The sequence below is a fragment of the Hakea prostrata genome, chromosome 3 (genome assembly GCF_041222555.1).
Source record: "Hakea prostrata isolate BN-2017 chromosome 3, UWA_Hpros_2, whole genome shotgun sequence".
NCBI lineage: Eukaryota > Viridiplantae > Streptophyta > Magnoliopsida > Proteales > Proteaceae > Hakea > Hakea prostrata.
Window position 1 is genome coordinate 46,314,373 of NC_142602.1, and position 10,082 is coordinate 46,324,454.

The following is a 10,082-nucleotide window of genomic DNA, read 5'->3' on the forward strand; positions in this document are numbered from 1 at the left end:
ACAGGAATCACATTGTGGGGGCCATTTATTGGTAGGGTTGTATATGGATAGACTTGGGCTCACGGGCGCTCAAGACCGGTAACCAACCCGTGAGGGGACGTGAGAGCTTCTCGTTTACCATATGGGGATAACCAATAGGGTTGATGAGTCCGTAGTCAGGGACTATGAGGACTCTAGTGTGAAGGATACCGGAAAGGATCGCCAGGGGCGAGGAATGGACGTATCTGGATCTGACTTGATATAACTAAGTAGAAGACTTGCATTTGGCTAGGCTTAACCCTGACATGCGCCAATACTTAGACCAATGGTGATGTGAGAGAGCGGTGACTTAAACCCAGCCATGGAATGTCCCGAGGGATGCCGGACCCACTACCAAAAGGCGTTGTGTGATTGACCTACCCAAAGAAGTATGGTGCTATGACTTAAAGCATGTTTGCCAATAGAGACCAGCATACATAGAGTTAGATCCATACATTCATTGTTTGTCTCATACCATATTGCATTTATGTTTGTTCTGAAATCCTGCCATTTATGTTATTATGGATTTAACTGCCTTACTGGGTTTCTTTTGAAACTCACTCCTTTTGTACCATATCTTTTGTTAGACTTCTCTGCAGGTTTGGAATATGATGACGGTCCATATAAGGAAGGGCAAGGTGAAGAAGATGAAGACTGAAGATGAAGAAGAGCAGACTGAAGATGTGGATTAGATTTCTCTTGTTTCTTCTAGACTTATCTTTTACATTACTTGTATTAGCTTAGAGCTTTACTTAGATTTCGATCTACCTTCCGCATATGTTGTGGAGTATATTTCCGCTATACTCTACAGTTGTCTTTTGATTTGGTATCATGTTTTCGCACTTTGATATTCTTAGTGATTCTTTTGAGATCTTTTCTTGAATTTTATTATTAACTTATTATAATACAATGATTTGTTCTTGCTTTTGATTATGTTATTGTGCTAAATGGATATGATTGTTCCTAAACTTGATTTTTTGGGCTGTGGATCACTTCCCCGGGTAATCTAGATAGGGTACCGGCTGGGGAGATGTGACAGGATCAACCCTAAGAGAAAGGTCTGACATGGCTTCCTAAGATTTTCAAAGATAGTAAAACTGAAATCACGGTCAAACTTCCAAGTCAACATTAAACAAAACTGAAATCACGGTCCAACTTTAAAGTCAACATTTAAACTAACCCTTCTTTACCCAAAACAGATAGGGTGACCTGGCTAGGTTTGGGCTGGATTTCACAGATATAATCTAACTAAGCTAAAGTCTATTCTAATTTGTAAAGAATGTCTTCATAGACATAGACTTCATCAATCATGCTCAGACACTCCCACTCCACAGTAGGGCTAATCTTGGTAACAAGTGAGACCACTCGAGGAATCCTCAATGTAATCTTCATAGTTGCCAACACCTTGCGTATAGTACGCTTCTTCATCTTGTGCTTCATAATCATCAAGACCTGTAGAATAATCTAACAAAAGATGTTGTACAAAAGGAGTGAGTTCAAAAGAAACCCAGTAAGGCAAGTAATTCCATAATAGCATAAATAATATGAAAGCATAAACAAAGCATAATGTGATATGATATGAGACAGACAATGCATGTATGAGTCTAACTCTATGTATGCTGGTCTCTATAGGTAGACATGCTTTAAGTCATAGCACCATACTTCTTTGGGTAGGTCTCAATCACTCCCCCTCAGCCATCTTAGCATCTTGGGTCTGCCGGTGGTAGTTGGGTCTTGCATCCTTCTTGGACATTCCTTGGTTAGGGGTTTAGGTCACCTCTCTTTCACATCACCATTGGTCTTAGTATTGGCGCATTTCAGGGTAAAGCCTAGCCCAATGCAAGTCATCTACTTAGTTACATCAACTCAGATCCAGATACGTCCATTCCTCGCCCCTGGCAATCCTTTCCGGTATCCTTCACACTATAGTCAGCATAGTCCCAGACTACGGACTCATCAACCCTATAGGTCATCCACATATAGTAAATGGGAAGCTCTCATGTCTTCTCACGGGTTGGTTACCGGTCTTGAATGCCCATGAGCCCAAGTCTATCCATATGCAACTCTACCAATACATGGCCCCCACAATGTGATTCATGTCCCCTCACGGGTTGGTTACCGGTGTTGAGCACCCATAAATCCCCATTGCTACCATGGGTCGTTCAGTCTCAATACCCTTCCGAATCGGATCTGATATAACAGGGAAAATATTCTAGCCAAACAGTGCTAGACAAGTCCTAGGTATGAAAACCAATAATCCGAGAAAGTGTCAAATGGCAACATTGGAAATATCCCATACTACTCCCAATGGGGTCCAAGGACAGAAATGTCAAAAGGACATTCCCCAACCCAAATCATACCTAAACAATCACAATCATAATTCAGTCATATCATCCACGACAGATATCTCATCATATGAAAGAGTATAATAAGACAAGATTAAATCAATAAGCAACATACATGAATAAGTATTCATACATGATCAAGTACATAAAGTAATTATGGAAATAAGATCCTACTGTACTTACAACATTCATATCATAATAGAAACTAACATAACAATAGCAAATCTATGTAGTTCCCAAATTAGAAACTAAATCTATGCAATCTATGTTAATATGATAACAACTTTCTTTACCTTAAATAGATTTGAATATATTCCGGATGGACAAGATGATGAATCCAAAGTTAGCAAATAAACACTAGAATAGCATCACACAATCATTAGGAAGTAGTCCAAAAAGAATGAGCATCAATCAAATCGAAACGGACGAAGAAATCCAATTCTGTTCTTGTGAGTTGATTGGCTGGGTTGACTGAGTTAGTCGACCCAGGCAGTCTGCCCAAGAGCAAATCCGAAACCAAAAAGAGAATTTTGATCAAAAACCTATGCTACACAATCCGGAATGCGACGAAACTTGGAGAGAATGTCTAACACAGTCGTCTAAGACTAAAAAGCATAATTTAGACATCAAACAACCATTAAAACCATTACTTACTAATTTGAAGTCATAGTTTCTATTTTGGTAAAAATCGTGGTTTTCATTGGAAACATGCTATGAACGAAAGAGATGAACTAGGGATGATAAGGTCTCATTCTAGTACAAGAACACAGTAGATCAGAGGTATGAATAATCATGGAGAGGCATCTACAATGCTAGAATAAATCAAAATAAGAATATGATCATAGTTCAAGAAGAAATCATAAAAATCATATTAAGAATGAATAAGATGATCATGGCATAAGAGAATGAAAAGAGATTGCAAAGATATGACTACAAGGTTGCAGCATCTTCATCATAATCTTAGTTCAGAGATGAGAGTGATCATAGAAAGAATGAATCAAGAACACAAAAGATTGAATACTAACCTTTGATTGAAGAACAAAAGAGAGAACTAGCAAGTTTGTAAGATTAGATCTTCTTCTACACTTTTGGAGGCTTGGAGATGGTTTCCCTTCGTTCTCTAAGTGTTTTGGAGGCTAGGGATACTAAAATCACGAAGTCATGGGGAATATTTAGCAACATAACCTAAACAGAAGATTCTGCTCGAGATCAGCATCTCTGGGTCGATTGGCTGGGTAGCCTGGCCCAGTCGACCCAAGCAGTCGACGCAGGCAGACAAGAAAGCCTAAGTTAGGGAATTGAGGGTTTTCCACTACTTGGAATCAAAAGAAACTTTAAACACATATACTATAACTTACCTAGCATGGGAAAATGGCTTTAAATCATATCCCACCAAGCTCTATGGTCATCAACCAATGTTCTCTTCATCAAGGCATAGTCTCTTTTCTATATCCAACACTTTCTTCAAATATGGGGCATCATCTTCAATCTCCATAGGTTCGGAGTCGAACACTATATCTTCTACTCATATGGCCCATAGTTGACTTTTACTTCTACTTCGAGTCTTCGGACCTATAGACAATAGAGTATCCGGGTTAAGGTTAGGGCCGGGTTTCACATTCCCCCCTCCTTAAAAGAAATTTCTTCCTCGAAATTGAAAGCATACCTGAACTTCCAAAAAGATGAGGAAACTTCTCCTTCATGTCTTCTTCCTTCTCCCAAGACGCTTCTTCAGGGGTATGGTTCTTCCACTGAATCTTCACCCCCTCAGGAGCTGAGGTGGACCGCTATCTATTGCCCTATGAGCTTCACGATATATTTTCCACTCTTTGGAGGGACTTAGAGTGTTACCTTCCATGGAACAACAGGCAGATGACGGATTCGGCTCGAATTATCAGTCGCATTGTGGGCCAAAACATCATGCCGAAGGCCAGACATCATCATAGTGTCATAGTGATGGAGGCCTTAGTCATATACCGCATTTACATGGGATTCCAGATCGACTTGTCCTACATAATCCAGAATGTCATGATAGATCTGGTGGCGCATCCGAGTATGTAGAACCTTTGCTTTGGGAGATTACTGACATTAGTCTTCCAGCACTTTGGGGTGAGTCTAGAGGGCGCATATGTATCACTGGAGCATTAGGGTATACGATCGAGACTAGGACTATCAAACAGATGCGGCTTACTCAGACTATGAGATCTCCAGGTCCAGAGGGTAAGGATGATGATGATACTTATGAGGATGAGGTTTCAACAGATGAGGGTGATGCTGGTCCAGATTCTGATGATCAGGCAGAGGATGACACTGAGATGCATGAGGCTGATCTAGAGCATCATGAGTTTCCCAGATCATCACATTTTGAGACTGGAGGTCCTTAACACTCAGATCTAGAGACTTCGGATCTACGTGCACAGATGAGATCAATGGCTTCCATGATAGAGAGGATGGAGGTCAGACAGGAGCAGATGTACAGTACTATGGAGTCATGGCAAGAGCGTATAGAGTCTCAGCTTACTCAGATGGCCGAGGACTTCAGAGCATTTAGAGATCAGAGGAGATCACCTAGATAGATTGTACTTAGGATTTTCCATTATGCTTTATCAGATGCAATTGTTGTAAACTTTTCTTAAAATTAATGAAGTTCACTTTGTTTCTCTTTATTATTGTGTATTATACACTTTCCTTTATTGCATTATATGATATTTATTAAATCATAATATTGTGTATTATTCAAATCACCAATTATGCTTTATTAATCAAGTTTCTAGTTCAAGTGTTCTATTATTCACTTCTAAGAGTAATTGAGTCATTTTTGGATCTATGACTCAGGAATGTTCTATTATTGTTTTCTGTGGTTAGGATTTCCTTCAACTTTGGGCTCTGGTACCACTCTGCCACATCCATGCAGCCGGTACCCTATCTGGCATACCCGAGTGTGTGACCACAGCCCCAAAGATCAAGTATTGAGGAAATCATCCTCCCACATAAGCAATAACATAATCATGACCGGATATAATCAAACTATAATATTATAATAAGAAATCAAATAAGGAAAAGAATGACAGTCTAATCAGAGTGTAGAGAAATGATACCAGATGTAAACATCAAAAAGGAGTAGAGTGAAGTGGAATCTCACTCCACAGTTACATCGGAAATTTAGCACGTCAGTCTAAAAGAAATACAAATGTTCTCAAAGGAAGGTAAAGAAAATAAGTCAAACTAAACTAAAAGTCTTCTACTCAATAAATAATGTCTTCGTAATAATGGACTTCATCAATCCAACTCAGACATTCCCACTCCACATTAGGTCTAATCGTAGTACGCAACATATGACCAAATGTGGGATCATCAATGTGATATTCATTGTAGCTAGCACTTTGCAAGTAGTACGCTTCTTCATATTGCCCTTCATAGTAATCAGTACCTGTAGAGGAATCTAACACAAGAGGTTGTACAAAAAGGAGTGAGTTCGAATGAACTCAATAAGGCAAGTTAAATCATAACAACATAAATAACATGATTTTAGAACATAACATGATGCAATGCGATATGAAACAGACAATGAATGTATGAATCGAACTCTATGTATGCTGGTCTCTATAGCAAGACATGCTTTAAGTCATAGCACCATACTTCTTTAGGAGGGTCTAATCACACAACGCCGGTTGGTAATGGGTCCTCCATCCCTCGGGACAATCCATGGCTAGGGGTATAGGTCACCGCTCTCTCACATCACCATTGGTCTAAGTACTGGCGCATGTCAAGGTAAAACCTAGCCCAATGCATGTCATCTACTTAGTCATATAAACTCAGATCCAGATACGTCCATTCCTCGCCCCTAGTGATCCTTTCCTGTATCCTTCACACTAGAGTTAGCATAGTCCCTGACTACGGACTCTCATGTCCTCTCACGAGTTGGTTACTGGTCTTGAGCGCCCATGAGCCCAAGTCTACTATTTGCAACCCTACCAATAAATGGCCTTCACAATGTGATTCATGTCCTCTCATGGGTTGGTGATAAGCATGCAGTTACCATTATTTATTTGATTTAATTCCTCATACTTATTTAATTAAAGAAAGCTAATCGAGTATTTTTGTGTATTTTTCAGGAATAAAATGATTTTGGTTATTATAGATAATATGGAGTAAAGTTGGCAAATATTTTAGATATTGGTGGATTTTAAATCATGGCATTCAATCTTGGTGCCCAAGAAATCATGAAAAGTGAGATCTTAGCCAAATTAGAAACAGGTGGAGGTCTAAGGAACAAAATTGGTAATAAATTTGAAAATCGGGTAAACAGACCTACCTTCAGTATTTGGGCATATATCTCTCATATGAGCTTGGATTTCGGTGATTCAAGATTCTGTGGAACGATATCGAAAATATATACAACTTTTCAGTTTTGAGTTTTCCTAAAATTCGAAAGAATAAAGGTGAAATCGACGGGTCAAGAGAAGGGATTCATTGTGTGCGGGAGACATAAAAGAAAAACCAACCACAGAGAAGAGAAGAAGACGGCGAACGCGGCTCTCATCTCTCATTGCTGAAGAAGAAGACCACATCTCTCTCTCTCTCTCTCCCCCTATGTTTCATCTTTATTTTTCTTATGAACTTTGAGATAATGAGAAGCTAGTTCCTTTTCTTTGGGATGTAGATGAACCATGCTTATTTCATTAATTTGATTGTTCTATATCTTCTAGTTGATTGTGTTTGAGTTTGGCCAAAGATGTTCTATAGCTCAGCGAACTAAGCGTGCCAAGCTTCGGTGAAGGACGATAGTCTTGAGAAGATAGGGCATACCTAGGAAGACCATCCCTAATTTGCTTTGAAGTGTAGAGTTATATCGGTTAGGGAAAAGCATTGGGGATTCGAAATCCCAAAGATCTTCACATATTCATAGTTAACGTTTTTACATTAATTAGTAGATTTAGTTTAAATTAAGTTTTATTGAATTCAATCTTAGTGACTTAGCCTTTTAGTTCCCCATAGTTCGACCCCGTACTTTCTGCTTGCTAGATTAGTATAGGATTTTATTTTTGATTGGTTAGCGACACTATCAAATTTTGGCGCCATTGCCGGGGAACCAAAGCATGGTTGTTAGGATTGATTTTTGTCAATTAGGCATAAATTTTAGAGTAATTTTAGAGTTTTTAATTTCTAATTTTTTTCTTTGATTATTTAACTAATCTCTTTTCCTTTTGTTTTGTAGGTAATTGCAAGAGTAGCGATTCAATAATTAGATTATGTCGTTATCTTTTATTTCTTAGATATAATTGTATTTAGGATTTTTCAATTGTAATATTTGCATTAGATTGGGTTGTTTAGGTTAATTTTTAAAGATCTCCATCCCTTAGATCCCACATGTATAACTTTTGTTCGAAAGATCACGTGGATTGCGCTTCAGGTACGTCATAAATTCTCCATTTTGCTATAGTTATTTTCTTTTAATTTTACTTATTTAGCTTACTCTTTTTTTTATTCTTCTGTGTGTATGCATGGTCGTCGGTTCCTAAACCCTGAGTTGACTCCACTTGACTTAGAGTTAGAAGAGACTTTGGCCAACCTTAGAAGGCAAAGAACCATGAAAAACTATGAGCCTCCAATGAGGCCCTTGAGTGAGCATTTCATTCCTATGATATATACTCCGGTTTCTTGTATTAAGTTGCCTGACATAGAGGCGGCTCAATATGAGATTAAATCTAGTGTGATTCAAATGCTACCATCTTTTTATGGACTTGCCAATAAGAGCCTTATAAGCACTTAGATGAGTTTTTAGAGGTGTCCTCCAAGGTTAAAATTCAAAACCTCTCAGTTGATGCTTTAAGGTTACTTCTTTTCCCATTCTCCTTTAAAGATAAAGCTAAGCGTTGGCTTCATTTTTTGGACAATGTTAAAATTTCTACTTGGGCAGAAATGCAACAGGAGTTCCTTAAAAAGTTCTTCCCCATTGGCCGTACTAATAGCATTAGGAGAGCAATAACAAGTTTCTCCCAACAAGAAGGAGAACAATTTCATGAGGCCTGGGAAAGACTAAAAGAATTACTTAGAAAGTGCCCACACCATGCTATTCCTAAATGGCAATTGATTCAATGCTTTTATGATGGCCTTAGAGACCGACATAGGCAAATGGTTGATTCTTCTTGTGGTGGGACTTTCATGCACAAGAATGAGAATGAGGCATGGGAACTTTTTGTGACCCTTAGTGAAAACTCCCAACACCATGCTTCAGCAGCTAGGACTGAGATTCCATCCATTGTGCAACCAAAAGAAGAGTGGTCTCTATGAGATCAATCCTACCATTGAGATGAATGCTAAGGTTGACTTGCTATCTAAGAACTTGGATTATCTCTTGTTATTAGGACAACAAACCCCATCTCCACTTCCTACAAGTTCCTCTCCACCTAATTAGATTGAAGCATGTGCTTTATGTTCTAGCCTTTCCCACAATGTCACTGATTGCTATTTGGCTATTCAACACCCTGAATTCGTTCAAGAGAATGCACATTTTACCCAAAGAGTTTCTAAACTGAGCAATGACCCATTTTCCACTACCTACAACCAAGGATGGAGAGACTACCCTAATTTTCATGGCAAAACTCAATGCCCAATCCCTCTAATCAAATACCTTATAGGCCACCTCTATTTAATATGCACCAAAATGCCTATAGGAATGAACAACCATCATCTCCACAACCCTCACATAATTCATCATTTGAGGATAAGGTACTAAAAGCACTTAGTGGATTAGAGCAAAACACTCAATTGTTGCATTCCCATTCTCAGTCCATTAACAAATTGGAAACCCAACTTGGTCAACTAGCTGATGCCATCAGTAGGAGGGAGGTTGGTCAATTACCTAGTCAACCAATAGGTAACCCTAATCATCAAATTGGGTCTATGAAAGAACAAGTCCAAGCAGTCTCGGTCGTGACACGCAGTGGGAAGGAATATTATGCACCTTTGCCTACTCCTAAGACATTGCCCATTGATCTTGAGAGTCGAGAAGAGGTTGATTTGACCCATGAGACTGGCAATGATGCACACAAGCCTAGTAAAGAAACACCACCTGTGAGTATTTCCCATCAATTTCCTTGTAAGGGATTGCACATTCCGATTGTAGAGGGTCCTACTCCTAAATCTTACACTCCCAAAGCCCCCTTCCTTGAAGCTCTTGAGTCCTCAATTCCAGATTCTAGAAAGAATGCTAAGATGCAAGAGATGATTGATTTATTCCAACAAGTTTGTATCAATCTCCCACTATTATATGCTATCAAGCAAGTCCCAGCTTATGCTAAGTTTCTAAAAGATTTGTGCACCCAAAAGCGTAAGTTGAAGACTCAAACACCTAAAACTGTGCACCTAACTGAACCAGTCACCTCGGTAATTTCCAACCAACTGCCCCCTAAACTTAAAGATCCAGGTACACCTTTAATTTCATGTGTCATTGGAGATTTATCCATAAGCAAAGCATTGCTTGATTTGGGAGCCAGTGTGAATATTTTACCAGGTTCATTTTATGATAGGTTTGGTCTAGGAGATTTGAAATCCACTGATGTGATTCTACAATTGGCAGACCATTCAATCAAACGACCCGATGGGCTACTTGAAAACATTTTGGTAAAGGTTGAGGATCTATATTTTCTTGTTGATTTTTTGATCCTAGCTATGGACAATATGTCACATCCACCCAGTCGGTACCCTATCTGGCAT

At 39.0% G+C, this 10,082-nt stretch overlaps 1 non-coding gene across 1 annotated transcript; it reads right to left on the reverse strand.

Annotated features, from left to right (window-relative positions):
• Nucleotides 1-8,333: 8,333 nt before the first annotated feature.
• On the reverse strand, nt 8,334-8,440 carry LOC149022352 (small nucleolar RNA R71). Its single transcript, XR_016172624.1, has one exon. It is a non-coding gene; the product is annotated as a small nucleolar RNA R71 (small nucleolar RNA).
• Nucleotides 8,441-10,082: the final 1,642 nt, after the last annotated feature.